This window comes from Melospiza melodia, chromosome 16 (genome assembly GCF_035770615.1).
Source record: "Melospiza melodia melodia isolate bMelMel2 chromosome 16, bMelMel2.pri, whole genome shotgun sequence".
NCBI classification, from domain to species: domain Eukaryota; kingdom Metazoa; phylum Chordata; class Aves; order Passeriformes; family Passerellidae; genus Melospiza; species Melospiza melodia.
In genome coordinates this window covers 8,551,892-8,566,112 of record NC_086209.1, presented here as the reverse complement: position 1 = coordinate 8,566,112, position 14,221 = coordinate 8,551,892, and the positions used below count along the sequence as shown (strand labels likewise).

General features: G+C 46.7%; 1 long non-coding RNA gene across 2 annotated transcripts in view; it reads right to left on the bottom strand.

Moving 5' to 3' along the window:
* Positions 1-13,211, bottom strand: part of LOC134425684 (uncharacterized) — a 48,312-nt gene extending 35,101 nt beyond the window's left edge. The window contains exons 1-2 of one of the 2 annotated variants that reach the window (XR_010029747.1): positions 13,041-13,211; positions 9,364-9,456 (exon numbers count right to left, since the gene is read on the bottom strand). This is a non-coding gene — a long non-coding RNA (uncharacterized LOC134425684). The remainder of the gene's footprint in view (positions 1-9,363; positions 9,457-13,040) is intronic. The other variant, XR_010029748.1, reaches the window with a different exon arrangement.
* Between the last annotated feature and the right edge of the window lie 1,010 nt (positions 13,212-14,221).

The following is a 14,221-nucleotide window of genomic DNA, read 5'->3' as shown; positions in this document are numbered from 1 at the left end:
CTCCTGCTTTAGTGCCCAATTCACAACATATTCACTGTTGGAACAAATTCCAGGACTTATTCATTTACAAACTCCAGTCATCACCTGGGGGTGTAACTGCTGGTCCAGACAAACCCCCTCCCTACCTGCCCCTCCTGGCAAGCATTGCAATCTTTGCATGAAGGGTAAATAAGCACATCCCAACCTGTTCTATGACTAGGACAAGCACTTTCCAGAAAAGCAGAATATTCTTCTCTGTAGGCTGAATTCTGGGAGAGAAGTATATTGTAAACATTTAATATATGACTAAATATGACTGTGCAAAAATTATAGCCCTAAATATTTACTCACTGCTGCTTGCCCTGTGCTTTAAAATACCCTATGATGGAGTTATAAAATATCCATACATGTTTAAGCTTTCTCCTGTTTTGTAACCCACTACAATCTGCTGCATCACTGGTGGTTTCATTTCAGTTTTAACAGTGCTCATTTGGTTTTCCCACCCATGCAAATGTGCTGCTAACACTTCACCTCACCCCTGTCATCTCAGTGTTTAGTAGCATCCTACAGCAGTGTAAGGGAGAGGGAGCTGGAGTTGTTTATCCTGGAGAAAAGGAGGCTTGAGGGGGACCCTCCTGCTCTCCACAAGAACCCAAAAGGATGGTGGGACAAGGTGGGATCAGTCTCTTCTCACAAGTATTAGGGCAAGAGGAAATAACCTCAAGCTGTGCCAGGGCAGGTTTGGGTTGGATATTAGGAAGAAATTCTTCACATAAAAGGTTATCCAGCACTGGACAGGCTGCTCAGGGCAGGGGTGGGGTCACCATCCCTGGAGGGGTTTAAAGCACATTGGATGCTGTGCTTGGGGACAACAAGTGGTTTAGTGGTGGCCTTGGCCACCAGTGCTGGTGTTTGAACTCAATGATCATTTCCAGTCTAAATGAGTCTATGAGTTTTGACAGCAACAACTGCAATATTTACATATTTCTTATCTTTTCCTCAGTTCTTTGGTATTTCAAGTCATGTCAGCCTCCCACTGGGGATCAGACCCTCTAAGCTGGATGCTGCAAGTATTTCCCTTAGAACCAAACAGGAAATGTAGCAGAATATGTGTGAATTACTCATATTCACCAAGGAAATAACTGTGCTCTGAAAATTTGGGATTAAGAAATACCTCATCTAATAAACAATATTCATTTCTGAAAAAAAAAGAATAGCTCACTGATGCACTGCATAATTTTAGCATAAGGTTACATATGCTATCCCCAGTTTATGAGAAAGAACATAATTTTGAATTTCCAAGAACCAGCACATTACAGTGACACCTGTGAATATTCCTCCTACTCTGTGAACTGGGAATTAGCTCAGAAGGAAACCAAACTGCACTGCATGTGTAAGAGACTTGGCCTGTGCTCTGGGTATTTTTCGGAGCATATTTTCTTGCACACTGCTCACTGGAAAGATTTGTGTATGACTATTATATTGCAGGGGAAAATGAGGTTTGTGGAAAACCAGTGCGAGAACCTGGAAATAGTCAATGGTATCATGAGAGGCAAAGCAGGAAGCTCCATTACTTGTCATTAATAGGAATAAAGAAACTGAATTAGTACCAGCAGTTACAGTGATCCTCAGAGGCTCTGACCCCAGAGCTGATCTGAGGATGAGGATGCCAGGAAATGCCTGGGCTCCTCATGGCAAATGAACTGTCAGCAGTAAAACAACTTTGAAAAGCTGGGCACTAATTCCAAGAATGAGGCACAGAGCAAAGAATGATCTGGTTGCATGGCTTTTTATGTTTCGATATCAAACTGCCTTCCAACCCACAAACAACAATAGGTTTTGCTCAGTTGCTTGCTCTGCTGATACAGCCTTATCTCTCCCAACACACAAAGTGCAGTGATGGCTTTGCTGCTGCAGTCACCCTCCTTTACAGCCACACTCACCTGCTGTCACACAGAGGTAAAACCTGACAAACATGTAAACATGGTTAGAGAGAAAAGTTTTGATGAACATCTACACCATTGCCAACCAATGGAATGAGTTACAAGGGGCTGCTGAGCAATTGGAATTAAACATGGTGCCCTCTGATAACCATATAAATATAATAATCACATAAATAATCATATAAACAATCATCTAAACAATCATATATATATAAGCTGTCTGTAATAAAGATTCTGCTTTTGCCACTTGAACTTTGGAGTGTTGTGTCCATCTTTGGCCATTCCCACAGTGACAATATGTTGTAATATTAATCTGCAAACATTCATTGTGAATCTCTTAATGCAAATAACCCACTTTTTGTAGTCATTCCATGAAAAAGATGACATTTTCAGAAGGATACAGGGCTTTAAAACGTTGTCACATCTTTCAGTCTATGAATGCAATGCATTTCTAAGTCTGCCTTGTCATAGGAAGCGGACCATTCAAAAAACACCATTCAAAAAAATAGCAGCCTTCCTCTCTTAGTTTTAGAGGTAACAAAAACAGGAGAACTTTTCTTGAATGTCAGACTGGGGAGGAGCACAATTCTGCTCAAACACTGTTAGTGTGCACACAGCAATGCTGATGAATGGCAATAAATAATAAATAAAGGTGTACCCTGACTTACCAAGCAGAGCCCTGCAGTGATCACCCGGCTGACACAGGGAGGGTCCTTGCTTGGCATGAGGAATGTGGGAGAGGACTCAACTCCCACCCTGCAGAGGCAGCCCTGGGGATGTGGCAGGCACAGCCCCGGTTGTGGGGACACCACTCTGCAGCAGGGGCTGTGGCTCAGGGATCCCCTCTCCCATCCAGGGTTTGGGAGGGGCTCTGACATCCCTGCTCCCTGCAGAAATCCAGGACTCAATTCCTCCTTCTGGCCTTCACTGGCCTTTCCGTGGGCTCCATCCCCCAGAGCTGACACTGGGGCTCTGCAAGAGCCACACCTCGAGGTATTTGATCACCTTAAAACAGCCTCAAGACCCCAGCAATGCTCAAAGCTGCAATGACTGCCTCTGCTGGCAGTGAAAAAGCAATTACTCAAACCCACTGATGAAAGAATATTCAAGCTGAATATTTAAGGAGTTTCAGAAGCTTATCAGCGATCTCAATTTTGTGACTTGATTTCAAATTTCCTCTGTAAGTCATGTGTCAGAAAAAGAATGCAAATAAACAATGAAAAAAGATATTGAAAATATTATTTCAGACAGCATTAAAATGAAACAATGCAATGGAAGATTATTTTCTCCTCTGCACGTGCTGAGTGATGACACAAATTCTCATTTCAAAAGATGCAAAAGGCATTGTGCCCCAAAACACAGAGCATGATTACAAGCTTAATGGGTCGTTTAATTTGATAAAGTGCCAGTTTCTAAATAAAAACTGTGCTTTAAATATTTAATCAAATTTTGAACAGTCTTCCATTTTTTTCTCCTTCTCTAAAAAAAAGACACCAAAAAACTACATTTTTCTTTAAGCATCCAAAAATATTGACAGAGAAATTAGGCAGAAGAAGGAAGATTTAGGTAAATTTGAATCCATTTAGGTTCCTTCTAATCAAAGCAGTGAAGCTTCAGCGCAGATCCCAGCTCCCTTGTCAAACACATCACCCAACAGAGATCTGCCTGTGCCTTTTCCAGTGGTTTACACAGCCACAAGTGGCACAAGGAGGAGGATTCTTCTCTTGCATGCCCATGGCCCCTCACACCAAGCAGTGTGGCACCACCACCACCATCACAGCCTGGAGTCCTCTCACCAACATGCCCAGAGAACTGAGAGCCCTGGCATGAGGCTGGCATGACAACAAACACACTGTGCACTCACCACAGGCAGCCTCTGCCTCTCATCAAACCTTCTGCATTGCTGCCCTCTCCCACCTGCTTTGGTCTCCCCTAAATATTGATGGAGCCCCTGAGCAGTTCAGGACACCCCCTGGTTATCTTCCCTTCTGCCACATGGACTTGAAAAACCTATAGATTTCCATCAAAAGATACAGCAAACATTTAAAAGAGCTAGAAAAGGGCTGTCAAACAGTCCTGTTGGAGCCCGGCCCAAGGCCATTGTCTGCTATTTTGCCACGTTGAATATGACAAGGCAAAAGAAGGTGTAAATCAGTTTCTGGGGGCCCCTCTGAGCCAGAGGATCCCCAGCCTGCCCCTGAAGGAGCAGGGTGTGCCCAGACACTGTGGGAGCAGTGAGCTGGTGCCACAGCAGCCCTGGTGGCTTTAGCTTGGAGCCCAGCAGGGCTGGATCACCCACACCGAAGTGCCACACTCCCAACGTCACTGCTGTCCCCTGGCCAAGGACCAGAGCACATCACACAGCCCAGCTCCAAAACCCCAAGGGGCTTTTTCCTTTCCAAACACTCCCATGTGCCCTCTCCAGTTGTCACCTCCCATGAGAGAGAAAAGCTGCTGTCCCTTTTTTTTGCCCAGGCCACAGCACTGGACTCTGAGAGAAGGAAACGTGTTTGTGGCCAGAGGTGTCACACCCCAGTGCCACACTGCTCCCTGAGTGCAGCAAGCCACTGTCACCTGGCTCCTGCCCCATGGAGCAGGGATGGAACAAGCCCTTCAGCAGGCACAGGGCTCAGCTCCTTGCAGAAATGGGTCTCAGGCAGCTGGGAGCAAATTAACATTCAAGTGAGTCTGCTTGGATGGCAGAAAAAGCAGAATCTCTGCATGGCAAGTGCTCCCTTTTAGAGCAGCATTACAAGGCTGGCAGCTGTCCAGCTGGCACAGGAGCTCTCACACAGTGAGCACACACCATTTAGCTGGTGATGTGTAAAGGGCACCCCTCAACCATTTCTGCCTTGGAAACTGTCTTGTGAAATGTTTGAACTTGGGTTGTATTCATGCACCACCCAGATCAGCTGTGTATCATTCAGCACAGCTCCTTGTTCCAGGCTTTAAACAAACCCAGCATCGGTGTCACTCACCAGCAGTAACAACTTTTTTCAATTTGCCTGTTTTCCCTTTTTTTTTTTTTTTTTTTGGCACAGATGGTTGGGTGATGAAGTCATGGGTACTTCTTAAAGTGGCTGTTTTTACACCATTCATTGTTTTAGCTAGCAGAAGCTCACTGTGTTTGGAGCTGTAAAACCCACTGCTCCCCCAGCTACAGCTTAAACTTCCCTGAGAGCTCCCTTTTTCACTGATGCCCTCACTGGATCAAACATCACAGTCAGCTGCCCAAGGTGTGCTGCTCCTTTGTTTTACCACAGAATATTTTAGCCAAGCCACATGTTCCTCACAGCCCAGTCTGGCTTTTCTAGAAGGGACCTGTTGGGATCATGTCTCTCCTCTACTGAGCATCACAGGCACAAAGGGGCACATCCAGAAGGAAGAATCCTCACAGCACATGCCTGGAAGCATTTCTGCTTCTTCAGGTGCCAGAGCACTGCCCATGGCCCTGGAGAAGGGAGCAAACACTCATGCTGATGCAACCCCCAAGAGCCCCCTGCCATTTACAGAGGAATGAGAGCTGATATGCACAGGCAGGGATATCACTCACCCAGCACAGTCACAGGGAGCAGCTCTGGAGACTTCCAATCCCTGACATACTGACAGAGGGAATCACCATACTCAGAAAGGCTTCTGGAAGCCAAGGAACTCCAAACAATGAAAGTAGAAGCATGTTCTTCTCTAGGTCAGCTTATACCCACAGTAGAAGCATGCTCTTCTGTAGGTCAGCTCACACCCACCATACTCCCTCCATTGATACCAGCAAGGTTTCCTGCAGGATAAATTCATGATCAGCAGTGAGATAAAAATAATAAAATCTGAATAATAAAATCTGCCCTTTGTGGGGTTTTTGCCACTGTTTGTCTTGCTGGGATCATTTTACTTCTTATCTCGTTATTTCTGTTCTGGAACTCATTACTTTCACTTGGTCTGAAGCTATCCTGACAACAGCCAATTTACAAGATTAAAAATTTAATGTTAAAAAAACCATCTCAAAACTAAAGACTAGCAATCTGAGCAAAAAAGGTCTAATGAAGTAATTATATGCAAACAAGCAGATTGCATAGGTAGCTGACAGGGAGACAGAATATTAAGAAAAGAAGCGGTAATAGGAAAAGCTGCTTTGGTAACTTAGGTAGGAAAACAGAAAACTTTTTACCTGATATGTATTTAGAGGCCAGTTGGACAGGAGAGGTTTTGGAACATGAGGATTTTGCCACTGTCAAGAGTGAGGCCCATAAGAAAACCCCACTTCAAGATCTGACTTTGTGAACACAATTTCTGCAGCAAATCCTCAATGTTCCTTGCTCAGTCTAGGTCACCAAGAGCCAGGTGAAGGGAAGGATGAGGGAGGGATGAGGCTGCTCCAGGCATTGCATGGAAGGGCATCCAGGCAGCCTGGCCATGCCCCTCCCTTCAGCCCTGCAGCACACTGGGATGTTTCTGATGCCTCCTCCTACCCAAAGTGTTTTTGAAGTGTTTGGTGCTTCCCAAAGCCACCTGCAGGGACTGGCTGAGCACAGCTCAGCCCTGACTTACAGATGGTTTTCCCTTGGGACTGGATTCATGTTTGAATTTCACTAAAAGCAGGCAGTTCTGCACAGCCCTTTGTGGGATCACTGCCTCAAGCCAGTCTGGTCATCTCTGAGATGTTGAGCCCCCAGGGTCGTGGCATTTCATGTCCTATCATTGCTGCATGCCACATTCACCCCAAAAAGCAGCTGGGTTTGCAGAGTTCAGCCCCCCCACAGGACACAGGCTCAGCTAAAGCTGCAGCTTTTTCTGCAGGCCACCTTCCCCAGACAGACTGACAGACAGCAGCTGCTCAGCTCCGTGCAGAGGGACGCTACTACCCTTTTACTCCTTCTTTCTGCCACGCTATTGCAGCAGTCCAGGTTTCCTTCCCAGACCCAAATGAGCTGGGCACATGCCAATCCAGCAGCAGGTGAGTGTCTCACCTGCAGGACTCCTTTGGTTTTGCTCAGGAGGTGAAATATCAGAACCACCCCATTGTGCTGCCTGACCAAGGCTCACCAGAGCCTTTGAGAGCAGCCAGGGCCATTTGTGTTTGCAGCCATTCAAGCACAGGGGGAAAGTCTATTACAAGGGCTTTTTAGGAGTCCATTTAGAGCACAGGGGAGAGGGGACACCCAGGGTGGTGGCAGCAAGGGGACAGACACACAGACCCTGCTGGACACATGAGCAATGCAGAACTCTGCTGGCCTGGGGAAGACTGGGCTGCCTGCACAGCATGATCCCAAGCTGCACCACCTCCCAGAGCTGCATTTCCTCCTGGGAGCATATTTGAGCTTATTTAGCATCAAAAGTAAAAAATAATAGAGGAAAAACATCAAGAAATGCAAGACAAAATTAGCTAGGATAAAACCTGTGTGATGGGTGGCATTATAAATGCCTAGGAATAATCACAGCCCACCCAAGATTATTTTCAAAGGAAAGTAGCTCAGCTTTGATGCCTTTGGAGTCCAAGGACTTTGGCTTTTTGCTTAAACTCCTTGCATTGTGTTTCATGTTTTCTCAGGGGAAAACACAGGCATCAGAAAAACACCCTTAAGTAGGCTGCAGCTGAAGAAATGGCTTCATTTCTTGTGAAGAGATAAGAAGTGCTTTGCTTTTCAAGAGGTTGAAGTAAACAAAAATCAGCAATCAAGGGAATCAAAGTGCCCAAAGATTCTTTGCTCACTGCTTCTCAGTGCTGAACAAGTTTTATTAAAACCAAAAATCCATACCAAGCCACAACCCAGAATCAAACAGATGTTCAGGCACTCACACTTCCCTGCCTGGCTACAAGAGGAAGAAGTCACATAGCAAGAAGAGATGCTGAAGTGTACTTTCCTCCAGGAAAACAAAAATAAAAGCTCTGTGAGAGACACATTCAAGACCTGCACCCTTTGCAGCACAGCAGGGGCATTGCTTGTCCCGTGTGATGATGCACCAGGAGCCCCAGGGCTTTGCCTCCTGCTCTGAGGGCTGATGTTTGCCTCCTTCCCCGTGCTCCCTGCTCCCTCTGCCTCCTGCAGCACCCCTGGCAGCTGTGACATTGCTCAACCTCCTCCTGTGACCTCTGTCCTCCTCTCCAGGTGGTGGTGGTGGAGTCCTGCCCCAGCCTTCCAGCATCATTGTGCTCTCCCAGACCCTCTGATCACCCCCACAGCCCAGCCAGGGCATGGCAGGGCATGGCAGAGCCAGCAGGGCCACAGGTGTCACCCTGCCTTAGAAGGCCCCATGGAACACTTGGACAATTCCCTGCAGCCCTCCCAGAACTACTGGGATGAGGTTGGAGGCCATGCATGTGAGGGGACAGGGTTGGTGGCACTCCAGGGCTGAGTGGCAGCACTCAAACACTCAGGCAAGGGGCAGATGGTGTTTCAGAAAGCTCCTCATGCACCTGGCCAGGAGCCAGAGACACACACTGGCCACCACACCAACTTAGCAGCAGCAGCCACCCCAGCAACCAGCCTGCAGGCAAGTTCTGAGTAATCCAAGAGCCTCAGACAGGGGAGGAACCCCATCCACAGAGCCCAGGGCAGGGAAATGCTGTTTGCCAGGCAGGGCTGGGGTGCTGACAGCAGCACAGGGCACTGGGTGCAGCACAGCCCCAGGAGCAGCAGGGCAGAGCAGGACGAGGCATCTCAGAGCCTGCCCGCCCCTTCTGCTGCTGGCACACATGGAACTCTGCCTGCTGGAGTCCAGCAATCCTGTTTTAGCTTTGCATTTTCCTTAGGCTGGCCTTGTTCTTGTTTCCCTTATGAAAACACAGCTCCAAGGTTTGTCCCACATCCCCACAGTGCTTCCACATCCCAAACAACTTCATTATCCCCTGTGCAGCCCTCAGCCACTGCTGCAGACTGAGTCACTGTCCCAGCTGGTCATGGAAGGCAGCAGATGGGTACAAACCCTCAGTGCTGGAGCACAAAGGCTCCTCAACAGGACAAGCCCAACCTCATTGCCCACCACAGGATCCACCTCCCCATCTTCAGACAATGTGGATTTCAGGTTTCTGCCACAGTCAGATGGACTTGGATGCTTTTTATGATCAAATACATGTGTCAAGCAGGGCCCCTCTAGATAAAGTGGTTTCAATGAAAATATCTGTTTCGAGTCCTGTAAATGATGACATTTTTTGAAACAGGAAAGGTGTTAGCAAGCCCTTGCCAATCAGCATTTAATGAACCAGAATATGAGAAAACTACTACCATAATTATCTGTCATGGTAATTTAACATTTTCTTTTATTAAGTGAATGAAAAATAAAGTGACCACAATTATCTGAGATTCCTAGTGAAGTCTCCCAGCCCACTTGACTATGTGACACTATAGTGGTTCCTCCAACTGCACAGATGTAAGAAGAGGCCACCCTGGGGTGCAGCACCATGTGCAATGTATACATGCAAACACAAAAGAGAGGCAGTTTTACCTACCACAGGACAAGGATGCAGCTATTTCACAGGCAAGGACCAGATCTTGTCTTCACCAACATCAATGAGCCCCAGTGAAGTGCCATGAGGCCAAACCTGGTGTCAGCCAGAAGAAAAGGAGCAGGTTCATTAGTTACAGGTGCTCAATGCCAGTCCCTTGGTGGCTCAGAAACACTGGAACGCCCCCAAAACCCCAGAGGAACAAGGACATCCCCTTCCAGCATCCTGCCACTCTGCTAAGCTGGGAAAGGGTCAGTGAAGGGCATCTCCTGCTGGAGTGTGGTGTGACATGGATGTGACATGGATGAAAGGTGACCCTGCTGCTGCCTCCACCACGGCCACCAAGGCTGTGCTGCTGCAGCCAGGAGGGCACTGGAGCACTCCAGACTCCTGCTCTGCAGTGAACCCAGTGACCTGACACTGCCTGACAGGCAGGGGAGGAGACACCCAGCACATTGGAGCTGTCAGCAAGAGCCAGGGACAACAAACAGTGTCGTGCTAGGAAATTAAATTGAAATGCAATAGAACTCTCACATGGGAAAATATGCGGATCATCCTGAACTTTGTCACTTTGCTGAATTCCAGCACGTTTGGTGACAGGGATTGCTTTTCAACTGGAAAGTAACAGATTTTTTTCTCTCTGATGTTGCTGAAATCTGGACATAAAAAGCAGTTTGCTTAGGAAGTGACAGCAGAAATACAATAGAACTTCTAGAGGATGTTGCTTCCTTTCATCCAAAGGGATATCGGTTTTAAGGAGAATTGAAGTTTTAATCAAAGATCTTTCTCATGTTTGTCAAAAGCAGGGGAAAATGACAACTGCTTGTTGGCTGCTGGCTCGTGCTGAGCCAACCCTTTGAATATTATTCCAGTTGATTAAATTTGCATTGCTAATAGGGGAGAAGCCATATGCCTTGCACACCTGTAGAATACAGCTCTGGGTTTTGAAAGGCTGTTAATGCACCATTGTGTTGTGGGGAGGGAGGATGTGGTCAGAGCAGGGTGAGGAGCTGCTGGGGGTGCACAGGGCGCCCTGCCACTGCTCCCCTCCGTGCTGAGCCTGTGCTCCCTGCACAGCTCACCCAGGGCTGGTACACAAGGTTAGCACCAGGGGAGGGGAGAAACCTGCCTCTTCCTGGGCAAAAACCCCGCAGATTTAACAGGGGAGTGTCTGTCAGGGCAGCATGAAGTCTCACTTTGAAATAGAAAAAAAAAAAAGAGCATGCAAGAGATTTAAATCTTACGGAATGGCTTATAAAGATAGTGGAATTGGTGTTCTCTGTATGCCTCCAGCTGAATTTTAAATGTCTTGGGTAAAACTGAAAGGTTTCTTTTTCCTGTTGTCCAGTTAAGAAATTTGTCATCACTAGAGATTGCTGAAATTATTGCTTCCTCCTTCAGGTCATATTAAAAAAATTAAACAGACTACTCCTACTCCCCCTTAAGACTTTGCAGAGGGATTTTATCCTGATTAAAGCATTAAAAATTAATGCCACTCAGAACAAGTCCCTTTGGATTCTGCAGACTGCAGCTATTGCCTGTCTCCTCCAGGTATTTCAGCTGACATTATCTGTAATTAACACTGCGTGTCTTAGCCAGTGGCTTTTTGACAGAGAATGTTCAGCAGTGTGAATGGGAGCCAGCTCTGCCTGCTGTGAGAACCTGCCTCAAACGCCAGGCAGATCCAGTCTTGTCCTCTGCCTGGCATGCAGCAGTGAAACAAACACCACATTGAGACAATTCGGTGTGCATTTAACTCTCCAGGCTGAGGATCCTGGCAGGAATCGCTTCCCAGCCCTCACTCCCACCCCTGCCACACTCAGGCTCTGACACCATTTGCCTTTTCCATTTAAAAGCTTTGTCTGGGGAGAGGACAATGCACTCAGGCAACTCAGCTGAGCTCACTCTGTGCCTGATACAGGTGGGAAAGTGTTTGGAGTCAGGATGAAAAATGACTGCCAGGAACTCCCATCACCACCAAAAGAGCCCTGTGCAAGCGTTACTGTCACCAGTCACCAACCCCATTAACCAGCCCCAGTATCTGGGAATCACAAGTCTCACTCTCCTCTGAATTTCCAAAACTTTATTGACTAATTGAGAGCCCTTGAAGGACAGAGGACAGACAGAAGTTCTGCACAGCAGTGGTGCAGAGAGTGTGATAAAGGGACAGAAACATGGGCTGGTATTTGTCAGAAACTTTTGTTTGGATTCATTAGCAATTTGCCCTTTTTAATTGCAAATAATTTAAATTTGATAAAATTTGTTGTCAGTTTCCCAGAAATGTCTGGGGTGATAATTGCCATTTTAAAAATATTCTTCAGAAAAACTTTCATTTAAATTTGTCAAATTATGAGATGTTTTTAAAACCAGCAACTCCCTTTTTTATGTTTTCAAACAAAAAATATCTGGTATAACCGACAGAATGAAGGAGGCAGTGGTGGCATGAAATTACTTCAAAAATTTCATGTTCTTGACCTTAACACAAGGCAGAAATGTCAAACCCTGAGAACTGGGTTTGACAAGAAATCAAACCACCCACAGGAACCTGTGCTGATGCCTTAATGGCCATGCAGGGCTCGCTGTAACTCAGCCATGGCCAGGATGCTGCTGTTGAAAATCTGCTTTGCCCGAAGTTCCAGTGACTCCACTCCAGCATAAAGAGGGTGCCCTCTCTGTGACAGCCCCCCCAGCATCCAGCAGGGCTCTGGAGCCTGGCATGGATGCACAAACTGCTCCTGCTGCCTTTCCAGAGCTGTGAAAGGGCCCCTGTGGCTGGACAAGGCTGGCTCCAGCAGGGGCAGCTCTGCTCAGCTCTGAGAAGGGCACAGAGCATAGATTCCTGTGGCAGGCTTTCTCTAAGCTTCCAGTGTTCACTCCTTCCCAGACAAGAGAACAACAACCAAGGAAAGCAACAACTGCCACATAATTGCAATATTCTGAAAATAATCCCCTCCCTTTGATAGAGGAGCGTGTTACTAACAAACATACAGGGGGAAGATTGAAATTAAGCTGCAAGGTAATGAAAAATGTGCAAGGACTCAAAATAATTCCCAGCAGAAGTACCCAGCCCGTGCCAGGCTCAGCAGTGCCATCCCACAGCTGACTGAAAACACCCTCGGTGCAGAGCAGAGCCTGGCCAGGGATGGAGCAGGAGGGAGCAGGGATGGAGCAGGAGCCATGGGAAGAGGAGAGGTCACAGCCCTGTCCAAGGTGAGCCAAGGTGAGCTGATGGGGAATGAGCTGAACCACGGGCACAGCCAGCCTCAGGAGACAGCCAACAAGGCACAAACACATCCTTGCAGAACAAAGGCAGCCCTCCCCAGCCACGCTGTGTGCTCAGCCCAAGGACGTGGTGTGTCAGCACACAGAGCTCCACTCTCCAGCCTGCAAGGGGCCCTGAATGCTCTGCTGAAATTTAATTTATAGACAAGAAACCCAAAGTTTCTTAAAAGAGCATATCAATAAATTAGCATCACATTTTGCTGCCTTGTCAAGGATTAGCGGTTTTAATCCATTTCAAGTATGAATTGGGAATTAGAAAATAGTGCTGAGATATTAATAACAAGTAGTTCAGTGTGTGCCCTTAATTCCCCTAAATTTAAAAGGGCTGGTAGGAATTTTAATGCAGTGGAGATAGAGCTGAGCAGATAGAATAAAAATGTCTTAATAGCACAACATACCTAGAGTTTGGGGCTAAAGCTCTGTTTTTCTATTGCTTTCTTCACCAGATATTTTCTGGCTGTCTGAGGTCTTCTGCTAAATCCTCCTGTCACTGATGGTTGCTGTCTCCAGCCATTCAGCTCCCCTTTCCACCAGCAGCTGGGAAGGCAACTGAAGATGAGCTTGAACAAGCAGAAGTTGCCTTTTAGAGCCTGCAGCTGGGAATAATATCAGAGTCAGGCCATGCTCACACCCTCCCATCATCTCTGGACACAGTACCTGCACACCCTGGAGCCCCCAGCCAAAGCACTGCCCTTCCAAAAGCAGAACAGAGGGGGATAAAGAAGGTAAGATACACCAAAGGGATTTTTAACTGATTGTCAGCACCTCGGGGATAAAATTTACATACCCCAAGGTGTTTGGAGAAAGCCTCCTCTCCAGCACAGCCCCATAAATCATCAATTTAATGGGTGTTAATGGGCTGATGCCTTCAAAGGGTTGCAGTCAGCACAGATGTTTCTTCTTTGACAAACCACTTTGATCATTTATGCTACTAGTAATTTTTAATTCAGAAAATGTCATATTAATTGTTTGAAATGTGCTGTACAGCAGGCCATGGTATTGCTGATTGCCTTCCCTTAACTCCTGCAAAACAAACAGCAAAAGTTTGGTCCAGACACATAAGAAGGAAATGCAATTAATATAAATTGAGCTGTAAGCTAAGGTTCTGTTTCTCCTCCCAGATAACAGCAGATGCCATTAGGATAAGTTGTGCAAAGAAGTTGAGACAAGACTGTGATATTGTGGTTATAAATCACAGTGTCTTGACATAATCTCACTTAAAAAATGCCTCTCATTTGCATGGCCCTTGCCACTACACAGGAAAAGAGAGGTGCTCCAAAACCAAGAAGAGATTGCAGAACTGAAATGGAGAGCAGAGACCATGCTCACCAATAGTTACATTCCAGTAGCAGAAAACAGTCCTGAGGCAGAATGACAGCAGTAGAAATCTCATGTCACACAGTCACTGTACATCACATCTCTAATCTTGTCTGTCCAAGGTTTTTCAGCAGCTCAGTGCATTTTCCCCTGCAGAAGAACTGCTGTATCTGGAGCACAACAAGCAGGGTGACAAAAACCCCAAAGCTAAACCCAACAGCTGTGGATCAGCCAAACCACTGGCACTGGTGACACATCCATG